The sequence below is a fragment of the Chlamydotis macqueenii genome, chromosome 9 (assembly GCF_036417535.1).
Source record: "Chlamydotis macqueenii isolate bChlMac1 chromosome 9, bChlMac1.mat, whole genome shotgun sequence".
NCBI classification, from domain to species: Eukaryota; Metazoa; Chordata; class Aves; order Otidiformes; family Otididae; genus Chlamydotis; species Chlamydotis macqueenii.
This window is the reverse complement of record NC_141564.1, coordinates 8,592,461-8,602,460: the sequence shown is the minus strand read 5'-3', so window position 1 is coordinate 8,602,460 and position 10,000 is coordinate 8,592,461. Positions and strand designations below refer to the sequence as shown.

Below are 10,000 nucleotides of genomic sequence, written 5' to 3'. Positions count from 1 at the left end.
CCCGCGCTGCGGCCCCGCGCGGCCCGGCTGCTGCCAAACGCGCAGCCCACCGCGCGCCCGCCCCGGCGCTGACCCCCAGCGCCCCTACCCGCAACCTGCCCCCGCCCCTGCCCCGCTGCAACCCCTCCGCAACCTGCCCCCGCGTAGCAGCCCGCCCGCAGCACCGCAGCAGCAAAACGGAGGGCGCCTGCCTGGCGCCCCGGCCGAGGGCAAAAGCCTACAGCACCCGGTATTCCCAGGCGGTCTCCCATCCAAGTACTAACCGGGCCCGACCCTGCTTAGCTTCCGAGATCAGACGAGATCGGGCGTTCTCAGGGTGGTATGGCCGTAGGCACCCTCTCTCCCGCCAACGGCCCTCTCCAGCAGCTGCGCCGCATGCCGCCGCCCCGCGCTGCGGCCCCGCGCGGCCCGGCTGCTGCCAAACGCGCAGCCCACCGCGCGCCCGCCCCGGCGCTGACCCCCAGCGCCCCTACCCGCAACCTGCCCCCGCCCCTGCCCCGCTGCAACCCCTCCGCAACCTGCCCCCGCGCAGCAGCCCGCCCGCAGCACCGCAGCAGCAAAACGGAGGGCGCCTGCCTGGCGCCCCGGCCGAGGGCAAAAGCCTACAGCACCCGGTATTCCCGGGCGGTCTCCCATCCAAGTACTAACCGGGCCCGACCCTGCTTAGCTTCCGAGATCAGACGAGATCGGGCGTTCTCAGGGTGGTATGGCCGTAGGCACCCTCTCTCCCGCCAACGGCCCTCTCCAGCAGCTGCGCCGCATGCCGCCGCCCCGCGCTGCGGCCCCGCGCGGCCCGGCTGCTGCCAAACGCGCAGCCCACCGCGCGCCCGCCCCGGCGCTGACCCCCAGCGCCCCTACCCGCAACCTGCCCCCGCCCCTGCCCCGCTGCAACCCCTCCGCAACCTGCCCCCGCGCAGCAGCCCGCCCGCAGCACCGCAGCAGCAAGACGGAGGGCGCCTGCCTGGCGCCCCGGCCGAGGGCAAAAGCCTACAGCACCCGGTATTCCCAGGCGGTCTCCCATCCAAGTACTAACCGGGCCCGACCCTGCTTAGCTTCCGAGATCAGACGAGATCGGGCGTTCTCAGGGTGGTATGGCCGTAGGCACCCTCTCTCCCGCCAACGGCCCTCTCCAGCAGCTGCGCCGCATGCCGCCGCCCCGCGCTGCGGCCCCGCGCGGCCCGGCTGCTGCCAAACGCGCAGCCCACCGCGCGCCCGCCCCGGCGCTGACCCCCAGCGCCCCTACCCGCAACCTGCCCCCGCCCCTGCCCCGCTGCAACCCCTCCGCAACCTGCCCCCGCGCAGCAGCCCGCCCGCAGCACCGCAGCAGCAAAACGGAGGGCGCCTGCCTGGCGCCCCGGCCGAGGGCAAAAGCCTACAGCACCCGGTATTCCCGGGCGGTCTCCCATCCAAGTACTAACCGGGCCCGACCCTGCTTAGCTTCCGAGATCAGACGAGATCGGGCGTTCTCAGGGTGGTATGGCCGTAGGCACCCTCTCTCCCGCCAACGGCCCTCTCCAGCAGCTGCGCCGCATGCCGCCGCCCCGCGCTGCGGCCCCGCGCGGCCCGGCTGCTGCCAAACGCGCAGCCCACCGCGCGCCCGCCCCGGCGCTGACCCCCAGCGCCCCTACCCGCAACCTGCCCCCGCCCCTGCCCCGCTGCAACCCCTCCGCAACCTGCCCCCGCGCAGCAGCCCGCCCGCAGCACCGCAGCAGCAAAACGGAGGGCGCCTGCCTGGCGCCCCGGCCGAGGGCAAAAGCCTACAGCACCCGGTATTCCCAGGCGGTCTCCCATCCAAGTACTAACCGGGCCCGACCCTGCTTAGCTTCCGAGATCAGACGAGATCGGGCGTTCTCAGGGTGGTATGGCCGTAGGCACCCTCTCTCCCGCCAACGGCCCTCTCCAGCAGCTGCGCCGCATGCCGCCGCCCCGCGCTGCGGCCCCGCGCGGCCCGGCTGCTGCCAAACGCGCAGCCCACCGCGCGCCCGCCCCGGCGCTGACCCCCAGCGCCCCTACCCGCAACCTGCCCCCGCCCCGCTGCAACCCCTCCGCAACCTGCCCCCGCGCAGCAGCCCGCCCGCAGCACCGCAGCAGCAAAACGGAGGGCGCCTGCCTGGCGCCCCGGCCGAGGGCAAAAGCCTACAGCACCCGGTATTCCCAGGCGGTCTCCCATCCAAGTACTAACCGGGCCCGACCCTGCTTAGCTTCCGAGATCAGACGAGATCGGGCGTTCTCAGGGTGGTATGGCCGTAGGCACCCTCTCTCCCGCCAACGGCCCTCTCCAGCAGCTGCGCCGCATGCCGCCGCCCCGCGCTGCGGCCCCGCGCGGCCCGGCTGCTGCCAAACGCGCAGCCCACCGCGCGCCCGCCCCGGCGCTGACCCCCAGCGCCCCTACCCGCAACCTGCCCCCGCCCCTGCCCCGCTGCAACCCCTCCGCAACCTGCCCCCGCGCAGCAGCCCGCCCGCAGCACCGCAGCAGCAAAACGGAGGGCGCCTGCCTGGCGCCCCGGCCGAGGGCAAAAGCCTACAGCACCCGGTATTCCCAGGCGGTCTCCCATCCAAGTACTAACCGGGCCCGACCCTGCTTAGCTTCCGAGATCAGACGAGATCGGGCGTTCTCAGGGTGGTATGGCCGTAGGCACCCTCTCTCCCGCCAACGGCCCTCTCCAGCAGCTGCGCCGCATGCCGCCGCCCCGCGCTGCGGCCCCGCGCGGCCCGGCTGCTGCCAAACGCGCAGCCCACCGCGCGCCCGCCCCGGCGCTGACCCCCAGCGCCCCTACCCGCAACCTGCCCCCGCCCCTGCCCCGCTGCAACCCCTCCGCAACCTGCCCCCGCGCAGCAGCCCGCCCGCAGCACCGCAGCAGCAAAATGGAGGGCGCCTGCCTGGCGCCCCGGCCGAGGGCAAAAGCCTACAGCACCCGGTATTCCCGGGCGGTCTCCCATCCAAGTACTAACCGGGCCCGACCCTGCTTAGCTTCCGAGATCAGACGAGATCGGGCGTTCTCAGGGTGGTATGGCCGTAGGCACCCTCTCTCCCGCCAACGGCCCTCTCCAGCAGCTGCGCCGCATGCCGCCGCCCCGCGCTGCGGCCCCGCGCGGCCCAGCTGCTGCCAAACGCGCAGCCCACCGCGCGCCCGCCCCGGCGCTGACCCCCAGCGCCCCTACCCGCAACCTGCCCCCGCCCCTGCCCCGCTGCAACCCCTCCGCAACCTGCCCCCGCGCAGCAGCCCGCCCGCAGCACCGCAGCAGCAAAACGGAGGGCGCCTGCCTGGCGCCCCGGCCGAGGGCAAAAGCCTACAGCACCCGGTATTCCCAGGCGGTCTCCCATCCAAGTACTAACCGGGCCCGACCCTGCTTAGCTTCCGAGATCAGACGAGATCGGGCGTTCTCAGGGTGGTATGGCCGTAGGCACCCTCTCTCCCGCCAACGGCCCTCTCCAGCAGCTGCGCCGCATGCCGCCGCCCCGCGCTGCGGCCCCGCGCGGCCCGGCTGCTGCCAAACGCGCAGCCCACCGCGCGCCCGCCCCGGCGCTGACCCCCAGCGCCCCTACCCGCAACCTGCCCCCGCCCCTGCCCCGCTGCAACCCCTCCGCAACCTGCCCCCGCGCAGCAGCCCGCCCGCAGCACCGCAGCAGCAAAACGGAGGGCGCCTGCCTGGCGCCCCGGCCGAGGGCAAAAGCCTACAGCACCCGGTATTCCCAGGCGGTCTCCCATCCAAGTACTAACCGGGCCCGACCCTGCTTAGCTTCCGAGATCAGACGAGATCGGGCGTTCTCAGGGTGGTATGGCCGTAGGCACCCTCTCTCCCGCCAACGGCCCTCTCCAGCAGCTGCGCCGCATGCCGCCGCCCCGCGCTGCGGCCCCGCGCGGCCCGGCTGCTGCCAAACGCGCAGCCCACCGCGCGCCCGCCCCGGCGCTGACCCCCAGCGCCCCTACCCGCAACCTGCCCCCGCCCCTGCCCCGCTGCAACCCCTCCGCAACCTGCCCCCGCGCAGCAGCCCGCCCGCAGCACCGCAGCAGCAAGACGGAGGGCGCCTGCCTGGCGCCCCGGCCGAGGGCAAAAGCCTACAGCACCCGGTATTCCCAGGCGGTCTCCCATCCAAGTACTAACCGGGCCCGACCCTGCTTAGCTTCCGAGATCAGACGAGATCGGGCGTTCTCAGGGTGGTATGGCCGTAGGCACCCTCTCTCCCGCCAACGGCCCTCTCCAGCAGCTGCGCCGCATGCCGCCGCCCCGCGCTGCGGCCCCGCGCGGCCCGGCTGCTGCCAAACGCGCAGCCCACCGCGCGCCCGCCCCGGCGCTGACCCCCAGCGCCCCTACCCGCAACCTGCCCCCGCCCCTGCCCCGCTGCAACCCCTCCGCAACCTGCCCCCGCGCAGCAGCCCGCCCGCAGCACCGCAGCAGCAAAATGGAGGGCGCCTGCCTGGCGCCCCGGCCGAGGGCAAAAGCCTACAGCACCCGGTATTCCCGGGCGGTCTCCCATCCAAGTACTAACCGGGCCCGACCCTGCTTAGCTTCCGAGATCAGACGAGATCGGGCGTTCTCAGGGTGGTATGGCCGTAGGCACCCTCTCTCCCGCCAACGGCCCTCTCCAGCAGCTGCGCCGCATGCCGCCGCCCCGCGCTGCGGCCCCGCGCGGCCCAGCTGCTGCCAAACGCGCAGCCCACCGCGCGCCCGCCCCGGCGCTGACCCCCAGCGCCCCTACCCGCAACCTGCCCCCGCCCCTGCCCCGCTGCAACCCCTCCGCAACCTGCCCCCGCGCAGCAGCCCGCCCGCAGCACCGCAGCAGCAAAACGGAGGGCGCCTGCCTGGCGCCCCGGCCGAGGGCAAAAGCCTACAGCACCCGGTATTCCCAGGCGGTCTCCCATCCAAGTACTAACCGGGCCCGACCCTGCTTAGCTTCCGAGATCAGACGAGATCGGGCGTTCTCAGGGTGGTATGGCCGTAGGCACCCTCTCTCCCGCCAACGGCCCTCTCCAGCAGCTGCGCCGCATGCCGCCGCCCCGCGCTGCGGCCCCGCGCGGCCCGGCTGCTGCCAAACGCGCAGCCCACCGCGCGCCCGCCCCGGCGCTGACCCCCAGCGCCCCTACCCGCAACCTGCCCCCGCCCCTGCCCCGCTGCAACCCCTCCGCAACCTGCCCCCGCGCAGCAGCCCGCCCGCAGCACCGCAGCAGCAAAACGGAGGGCGCCTGCCTGGCGCCCCGGCCGAGGGCAAAAGCCTACAGCACCCGGTATTCCCAGGCGGTCTCCCATCCAAGTACTAACCGGGCCCGACCCTGCTTAGCTTCCGAGATCAGACGAGATCGGGCGTTCTCAGGGTGGTATGGCCGTAGGCACCCTCTCTCCCGCCAACGGCCCTCTCCAGCAGCTGCGCCGCATGCCGCCGCCCCGCGCTGCGGCCCCGCGCGGCCCGGCTGCTGCCAAACGCGCAGCCCACCGCGCGCCCGCCCCGGCGCTGACCCCCAGCGCCCCTACCCGCAACCTGCCCCCGCCCCTGCCCCGCTGCAACCCCTCCGCAACCTGCCCCCGCGCAGCAGCCCGCCCGCAGCACCGCAGCAGCAAGACGGAGGGCGCCTGCCTGGCGCCCCGGCCGAGGGCAAAAGCCTACAGCACCCGGTATTCCCAGGCGGTCTCCCATCCAAGTACTAACCGGGCCCGACCCTGCTTAGCTTCCGAGATCAGACGAGATCGGGCGTTCTCAGGGTGGTATGGCCGTAGGCACCCTCTCTCTCCGCCAACGGCCCTCTCCAGCAGCTGCGCCGCATGCCGCCGCCCCGCGCTGCGGCCCCGCGCGGCCCGGCTGCTGCCAAACGCGCAGCCCACCGCGCGCCCGCCCCGGCGCTGACCCCCAGCGCCCCTACCCGCAACCTGCCCCCGCCCCTGCCCCGCTGCAACCCCTCCGCAACCTGCCCCCGCGCAGCAGCCCGCCCGCAGCACCGCAGCAGCAAAACGGAGGGCGCCTGCCTGGCGCCCCGGCCGAGGGCAAAAGCCTACAGCACCCGGTATTCCCGGGCGGTCTCCCATCCAAGTACTAACCGGGCCCGACCCTGCTTAGCTTCCGAGATCAGACGAGATCGGGGCGTTCTCAGGGTGGTATGGCCGTAGGCACCCTCTCTCCCCGCCAACGGCCCTCTCCAGCAGCTGCGCCGCATGCCGCCGCCCCGCGCTGCGGCCACCGCGCGGCCCGGCTGCTGCCAAACGCGCAGCCCACCGCGCGCCCGCCCCGCGCTGACCCCCAGCGCCCCTACCCGCAACCTGCCCCCGCCCCTGCCCTGCTGCAACCCCTCCGCAACCTGCCCCCGCGTAGCAGCCCGCCCGCAGCACCGCAGCAGCAAAACGGAGGGCGCCTGCCTGGCGCCCCGGCCGAGGGCAAAAGCCTACAGCACCCGGTATTCCCAGGCGGTCTCCCATCCAAGTACTAACCGGGCCCGACCCTGCTTAGCTTCCGAGATCAGACGAGATCGGGCGTTCTCAGGGTGGTATGGCCGTAGGCACCCTCTCTCCCGCCAACGGCCCTCTCCAGCAGCTGCGCCGCATGCCGCCGCCCCGCGCTGCGGCCCCGCGCGGCCCGGCTGCTGCCAAACGCGCAGCCCACCGCGCGCCCGCCCCCGCGCTGACCCCCAGCGCCCCTACCCGCAACCTGCCCCCGCCCCTGCCCCGCTGCAACCCCTCCGCAACCTGCCCCCGCGCAGCAGCCCGCCCGCAGCACCGCAGCAGCAAAACGGAGGGCGCCTGCCTGGCGCCCCGGCCGAGGGCAAAAGCCTACAGCACCCGGTATTCCCGGGCGGTCTCCCATCCAAGTACTAACCGGGCCCGACCCTGCTTAGCTTCCGAGATCAGACGAGATCGGGCGTTCTCAGGGTGGTTATGGCCGTAGGCACCCTCTCTCCCGCCAACGGCCCTCTCCAGCAGCTGCGCCGCATGCCGCCGCCCCGCGCTGCGGCCCCGCGCGGCCCGGCTGCTGCCAAACGCGCAGCCCACCGCGCGCCCGCCCGGCGCTGACCCCCAGCGCCCCTACCCGCAACCTGCCCCCGCCCCTGCCCCGCTGCAACCCCTCCGCAACCTGCCCCCGCGCAGCAGCCCGCCCGCAGCACCGCAGCAGCAAGACGGAGGGCGCCTGCCTGGCGCCCCGGCCGAGGGCAAAAGCCTACAGCACCCGGTATTCCCAGGCGGTCTCCCATCCAAGTACTAACCGGGCCCGACCCTGCTTAGCTTCCGAGATCAGACGAGATCGGGCGTTCTCAGGGTGGTATGGCCGTAGGCACCCTCTCTCCCGCCAACGGCCCTCTCCAGCAGCTGCGCCGCATGCCGCCGCCCCGCGCTGCGGCCCCGCGCGGCCCGGCTGCTGCCAAACGCGCAGCCCACCGCGCGCCCGCCCCGGCGCTGACCCCCAGCGCCCCTACCCGCAACCTGCCCCCGCCCCTGCCCCGCTGCAACCCCTCCGCAACCTGCCCCCGCGCAGCAGCCCGCCCGCAGCACCGCAGCAGCAAAACGGAGGGCGCCTGCCTGGCGCCCCGGCCGAGGGCAAAAGCCTACAGCACCCGTATTCCCGGGCGGTCTCCCATCCAAGTACTAACCGGGCCCGACCCTGCTTAGCTTCCGAGATCAGACGAGATCGGGCGTTCTCAGGGGGTATGGCCGTAGGCACCCTCTCTCCCGCCAACGGCCCTCTCCAGCAGCTGCGCCGCATGCCGCCGCCCCGCGCTGCGGCCCCGCGCGGCCCGGCTGCTGCCAAACGCGCAGCCCACCGCGCGCCCGCCCCGGCGCTGACCCCCAGCGCCCCTACCCGCAACCTGCCCCCGCCCCTGCCCCGCTGCAACCCCTCCGCAACCTGCCCCCGCGCAGCAGCCCGCCCGCAGCACCGCAGCAGCAAAACGGAGGGCGCCTGCCTGGCGCCCCGGCCGAGGGCAAAAGCCTACAGCACCCGGTATTCCCAGGCGGTCTCCCATCCAAGTACTAACCGGGCCCGACCCTGCTTAGCTTCCGAGATCAGACGAGATCGGGCGTTCTCAGGGTGGTATGGCCGTAGGCACCCTCTCTCCCGCCAACGGCCCTCTCCAGCAGCTGCGCCGCATGCCGCCGCCCCGCGCTGCGGCCCCGCGCGGCCCGGCTGCTGCCAAACGCGCAGCCCACCGCGCGCCCGCCCCGGCGCTGACCCCCAGCGCCCCTACCCGCAACCTGCCCCCGCCCCGCTGCAACCCCTCCGCAACCTGCCCCCGCGCAGCAGCCCGCCCGCAGCACCGCAGCAGCAAAACGGAGGGCGCCTGCCTGGCGCCCCGGCCGAGGGCAAAAGCCTACAGCACCCGGTATTCCCAGGCGGTCTCCCATCCAAGTACTAACCGGGCCCGACCCTGCTTAGCTTCCGAGATCAGACGAGATCGGGCGTTCTCAGGGTGGTATGGCCGTAGGCACCCTCTCTCCCGCCAACGGCCCTCTCCAGCAGCTGCGCCGCATGCCGCCGCCCCGCGCTGCGGCCCCGCGCGGCCCGGCTGCTGCCAAACGCGCAGCCCACCGCGCGCCCGCCCCGGCGCTGACCCCCAGCGCCCCTACCCGCAACCTGCCCCCGCCCCTGCCCCGCTGCAACCCCTCCGCAACCTGCCCCCGCGCAGCAGCCCGCCCGCAGCACCGCAGCAGCAAAACGGAGGGCGCCTGCCTGGCGCCCCGGCCGAGGGCAAAAGCCTACAGCACCCGGTATTCCCAGGCGGTCTCCCATCCAAGTACTAACCGGGCCCGACCCTGCTTAGCTTCCGAGATCAGACGAGATCGGGCGTTCTCAGGGTGGTATGGCCGTAGGCACCCTCTCTCCCGCCAACGGCCCTCTCCAGCAGCTGCGCCGCATGCCGCCGCCCCGCGCTGCGGCCCCGCGCGGCCCGGCTGCTGCCAAACGCGCAGCCCACCGCGCGCCCGCCCCGGCGCTGACCCCCAGCGCCCCTACCCGCAACCTGCCCCCGCCCCTGCCCGCTGCAACCCCTCCGCAACCTGCCCCCGCGCAGCAGCCCGCCCGCAGCACCGCAGCAGCAAAATGGAGGGCGCCTGCCTGGCGCCCCGGCCGAGGGCAAAAGCCTACAGCACCCGGTATTCCCGGGCGGTCTCCCATCCAAGTACTAACCGGGCCCGACCCTGCTTAGCTCCGAGATCAGACGAGATCGGGCGTTCTCAGGGTGGTATGGCCGTAGGCACCCTCTCTCCCGCCAACGGCCCTCTCCAGCAGCTGCGCCGCATGCCGCCGCCCGCGCTGCGGCCCGCGCGGCCCAGCTGCTGCCAAACGCGCAGCCCACCGCGCGCCCGCCCCGGCGCTGACCCCCAGCGCCCCTACCCGCAACCTGCCCCCGCCCCTGCCCGCTGCAACCCCTCCGCAACCTGCCCCCGCGCAGCAGCCCGCCCGCAGCACCGCAGCAGCAAAACGGAGGGCGCCTGCCTGGCGCCCCGCCGAGGGCAAAAGCCTACAGCACCCGGTATTCCCAGGCGGTCTCCCATCCAAGTACTAACCGGGCCCGACCCTGCTTAGCTTCCGAGATCAGACGAGATCGGGCGTTCTCAGGGTGGTATGGCCGTAGGCACCCTCTCTCCCGCCAACGGCCCTCTCCAGCAGCTGCGCCGCATGCCGCCGCCCCGCGCTGCGGCCCCGCGCGGCCCGGCTGCTGCCAAACGCGCAGCCCACCGCGCGCCCGCCCCGGCGCTGACCCCCAGCGCCCTACCCGCAACCTGCCCCCGCCCCTGCCCCGCTGCAACCCCTCCGCAACCTGCCCCCGCGCAGCAGCCCGCCCGCAGCACCGCAGCAGCAAAACGGAGGGCGCCTGCCTGGCGCCCCGGCCGAGGGCAAAAGCCTACAGCACCCGGTATTCCAGGCGGTCTCCCATCCAAGTACTAACCGGGCCCGACCCTGCTTAGCTTCCGAGATCAGACGAGATCGGGCGTTCTCAGGGTGGTATGGCCGTAGGCACCCTCTCTCCCGCCAACGGCCCTCTCCAGCAGCTGGCCGCTGCGGCCGCAGCGCGGCCGC

General features: G+C 74.0%; 26 non-coding genes across 26 annotated transcripts; all 26 read right to left on the bottom strand.

Moving 5' to 3' along the window:
• Nucleotides 1-214: 214 nt before the first annotated feature.
• LOC147599671 (5S ribosomal RNA) lies at nucleotides 215-333 on the bottom strand. Its single transcript, XR_015259511.1, has one exon. It is a non-coding gene; the product is annotated as a 5S ribosomal RNA (ribosomal RNA).
• A 266-nt stretch (nucleotides 334-599) lies between these two features.
• On the bottom strand, nucleotides 600-718 carry LOC147599670 (5S ribosomal RNA). The gene has a single exon (XR_015259442.1). It is a non-coding gene; the product is annotated as a 5S ribosomal RNA (ribosomal RNA).
• A 266-nt stretch (nucleotides 719-984) lies between these two features.
• LOC147599669 (5S ribosomal RNA) lies at nucleotides 985-1,103 on the bottom strand. The gene has a single exon (XR_015259510.1). It is a non-coding gene; the product is annotated as a 5S ribosomal RNA (ribosomal RNA).
• A 266-nt stretch (nucleotides 1,104-1,369) lies between these two features.
• LOC147599668 (5S ribosomal RNA) lies at nucleotides 1,370-1,488 on the bottom strand. Its single transcript, XR_015259441.1, has one exon. It is a non-coding gene; the product is annotated as a 5S ribosomal RNA (ribosomal RNA).
• A 266-nt stretch (nucleotides 1,489-1,754) lies between these two features.
• On the bottom strand, nucleotides 1,755-1,873 carry LOC147599667 (5S ribosomal RNA). Its single transcript, XR_015259508.1, has one exon. It is a non-coding gene; the product is annotated as a 5S ribosomal RNA (ribosomal RNA).
• A 260-nt stretch (nucleotides 1,874-2,133) lies between these two features.
• On the bottom strand, nucleotides 2,134-2,252 carry LOC147599666 (5S ribosomal RNA). Its single transcript, XR_015259507.1, has one exon. It is a non-coding gene; the product is annotated as a 5S ribosomal RNA (ribosomal RNA).
• Nucleotides 2,253-2,518: 266 nt separating this feature from the next.
• LOC147599665 (5S ribosomal RNA) lies at nucleotides 2,519-2,637 on the bottom strand. Its single transcript, XR_015259506.1, has one exon. It is a non-coding gene; the product is annotated as a 5S ribosomal RNA (ribosomal RNA).
• Nucleotides 2,638-2,903: 266 nt separating this feature from the next.
• On the bottom strand, nucleotides 2,904-3,022 carry LOC147599664 (5S ribosomal RNA). The gene has a single exon (XR_015259440.1). It is a non-coding gene; the product is annotated as a 5S ribosomal RNA (ribosomal RNA).
• Nucleotides 3,023-3,288: 266 nt separating this feature from the next.
• On the bottom strand, nucleotides 3,289-3,407 carry LOC147599663 (5S ribosomal RNA). Its single transcript, XR_015259505.1, has one exon. It is a non-coding gene; the product is annotated as a 5S ribosomal RNA (ribosomal RNA).
• Nucleotides 3,408-3,673: 266 nt separating this feature from the next.
• LOC147599662 (5S ribosomal RNA) lies at nucleotides 3,674-3,792 on the bottom strand. Its single transcript, XR_015259504.1, has one exon. It is a non-coding gene; the product is annotated as a 5S ribosomal RNA (ribosomal RNA).
• A 266-nt stretch (nucleotides 3,793-4,058) lies between these two features.
• Nucleotides 4,059-4,177, bottom strand: LOC147599661 (5S ribosomal RNA). The gene has a single exon (XR_015259503.1). It is a non-coding gene; the product is annotated as a 5S ribosomal RNA (ribosomal RNA).
• A 266-nt stretch (nucleotides 4,178-4,443) lies between these two features.
• Nucleotides 4,444-4,562, bottom strand: LOC147599660 (5S ribosomal RNA). The gene has a single exon (XR_015259439.1). It is a non-coding gene; the product is annotated as a 5S ribosomal RNA (ribosomal RNA).
• A 266-nt stretch (nucleotides 4,563-4,828) lies between these two features.
• LOC147599659 (5S ribosomal RNA) lies at nucleotides 4,829-4,947 on the bottom strand. The gene has a single exon (XR_015259502.1). It is a non-coding gene; the product is annotated as a 5S ribosomal RNA (ribosomal RNA).
• Nucleotides 4,948-5,213: 266 nt separating this feature from the next.
• On the bottom strand, nucleotides 5,214-5,332 carry LOC147599658 (5S ribosomal RNA). Its single transcript, XR_015259501.1, has one exon. It is a non-coding gene; the product is annotated as a 5S ribosomal RNA (ribosomal RNA).
• Nucleotides 5,333-5,598: 266 nt separating this feature from the next.
• LOC147599657 (5S ribosomal RNA) lies at nucleotides 5,599-5,717 on the bottom strand. The gene has a single exon (XR_015259499.1). It is a non-coding gene; the product is annotated as a 5S ribosomal RNA (ribosomal RNA).
• Nucleotides 5,718-5,984: 267 nt separating this feature from the next.
• Nucleotides 5,985-6,104, bottom strand: LOC147599656 (5S ribosomal RNA). Its single transcript, XR_015259450.1, has one exon. It is a non-coding gene; the product is annotated as a 5S ribosomal RNA (ribosomal RNA).
• A 267-nt stretch (nucleotides 6,105-6,371) lies between these two features.
• LOC147599655 (5S ribosomal RNA) lies at nucleotides 6,372-6,490 on the bottom strand. Its single transcript, XR_015259498.1, has one exon. It is a non-coding gene; the product is annotated as a 5S ribosomal RNA (ribosomal RNA).
• A 266-nt stretch (nucleotides 6,491-6,756) lies between these two features.
• Nucleotides 6,757-6,876, bottom strand: LOC147599654 (5S ribosomal RNA). Its single transcript, XR_015259456.1, has one exon. It is a non-coding gene; the product is annotated as a 5S ribosomal RNA (ribosomal RNA).
• A 265-nt stretch (nucleotides 6,877-7,141) lies between these two features.
• LOC147599653 (5S ribosomal RNA) lies at nucleotides 7,142-7,260 on the bottom strand. Its single transcript, XR_015259497.1, has one exon. It is a non-coding gene; the product is annotated as a 5S ribosomal RNA (ribosomal RNA).
• Nucleotides 7,261-7,526: 266 nt separating this feature from the next.
• On the bottom strand, nucleotides 7,527-7,643 carry LOC147599652 (5S ribosomal RNA). The gene has a single exon (XR_015259458.1). It is a non-coding gene; the product is annotated as a 5S ribosomal RNA (ribosomal RNA).
• Nucleotides 7,644-7,909: 266 nt separating this feature from the next.
• LOC147599651 (5S ribosomal RNA) lies at nucleotides 7,910-8,028 on the bottom strand. Its single transcript, XR_015259496.1, has one exon. It is a non-coding gene; the product is annotated as a 5S ribosomal RNA (ribosomal RNA).
• Nucleotides 8,029-8,288: 260 nt separating this feature from the next.
• On the bottom strand, nucleotides 8,289-8,407 carry LOC147599650 (5S ribosomal RNA). The gene has a single exon (XR_015259495.1). It is a non-coding gene; the product is annotated as a 5S ribosomal RNA (ribosomal RNA).
• Nucleotides 8,408-8,673: 266 nt separating this feature from the next.
• Nucleotides 8,674-8,792, bottom strand: LOC147599649 (5S ribosomal RNA). Its single transcript, XR_015259494.1, has one exon. It is a non-coding gene; the product is annotated as a 5S ribosomal RNA (ribosomal RNA).
• A 265-nt stretch (nucleotides 8,793-9,057) lies between these two features.
• LOC147599648 (5S ribosomal RNA) lies at nucleotides 9,058-9,175 on the bottom strand. The gene has a single exon (XR_015259453.1). It is a non-coding gene; the product is annotated as a 5S ribosomal RNA (ribosomal RNA).
• A 262-nt stretch (nucleotides 9,176-9,437) lies between these two features.
• On the bottom strand, nucleotides 9,438-9,556 carry LOC147599647 (5S ribosomal RNA). Its single transcript, XR_015259493.1, has one exon. It is a non-coding gene; the product is annotated as a 5S ribosomal RNA (ribosomal RNA).
• Nucleotides 9,557-9,821: 265 nt separating this feature from the next.
• LOC147599646 (5S ribosomal RNA) lies at nucleotides 9,822-9,939 on the bottom strand. Its single transcript, XR_015259451.1, has one exon. It is a non-coding gene; the product is annotated as a 5S ribosomal RNA (ribosomal RNA).
• Between the last annotated feature and the right edge of the window lie 61 nt (nucleotides 9,940-10,000).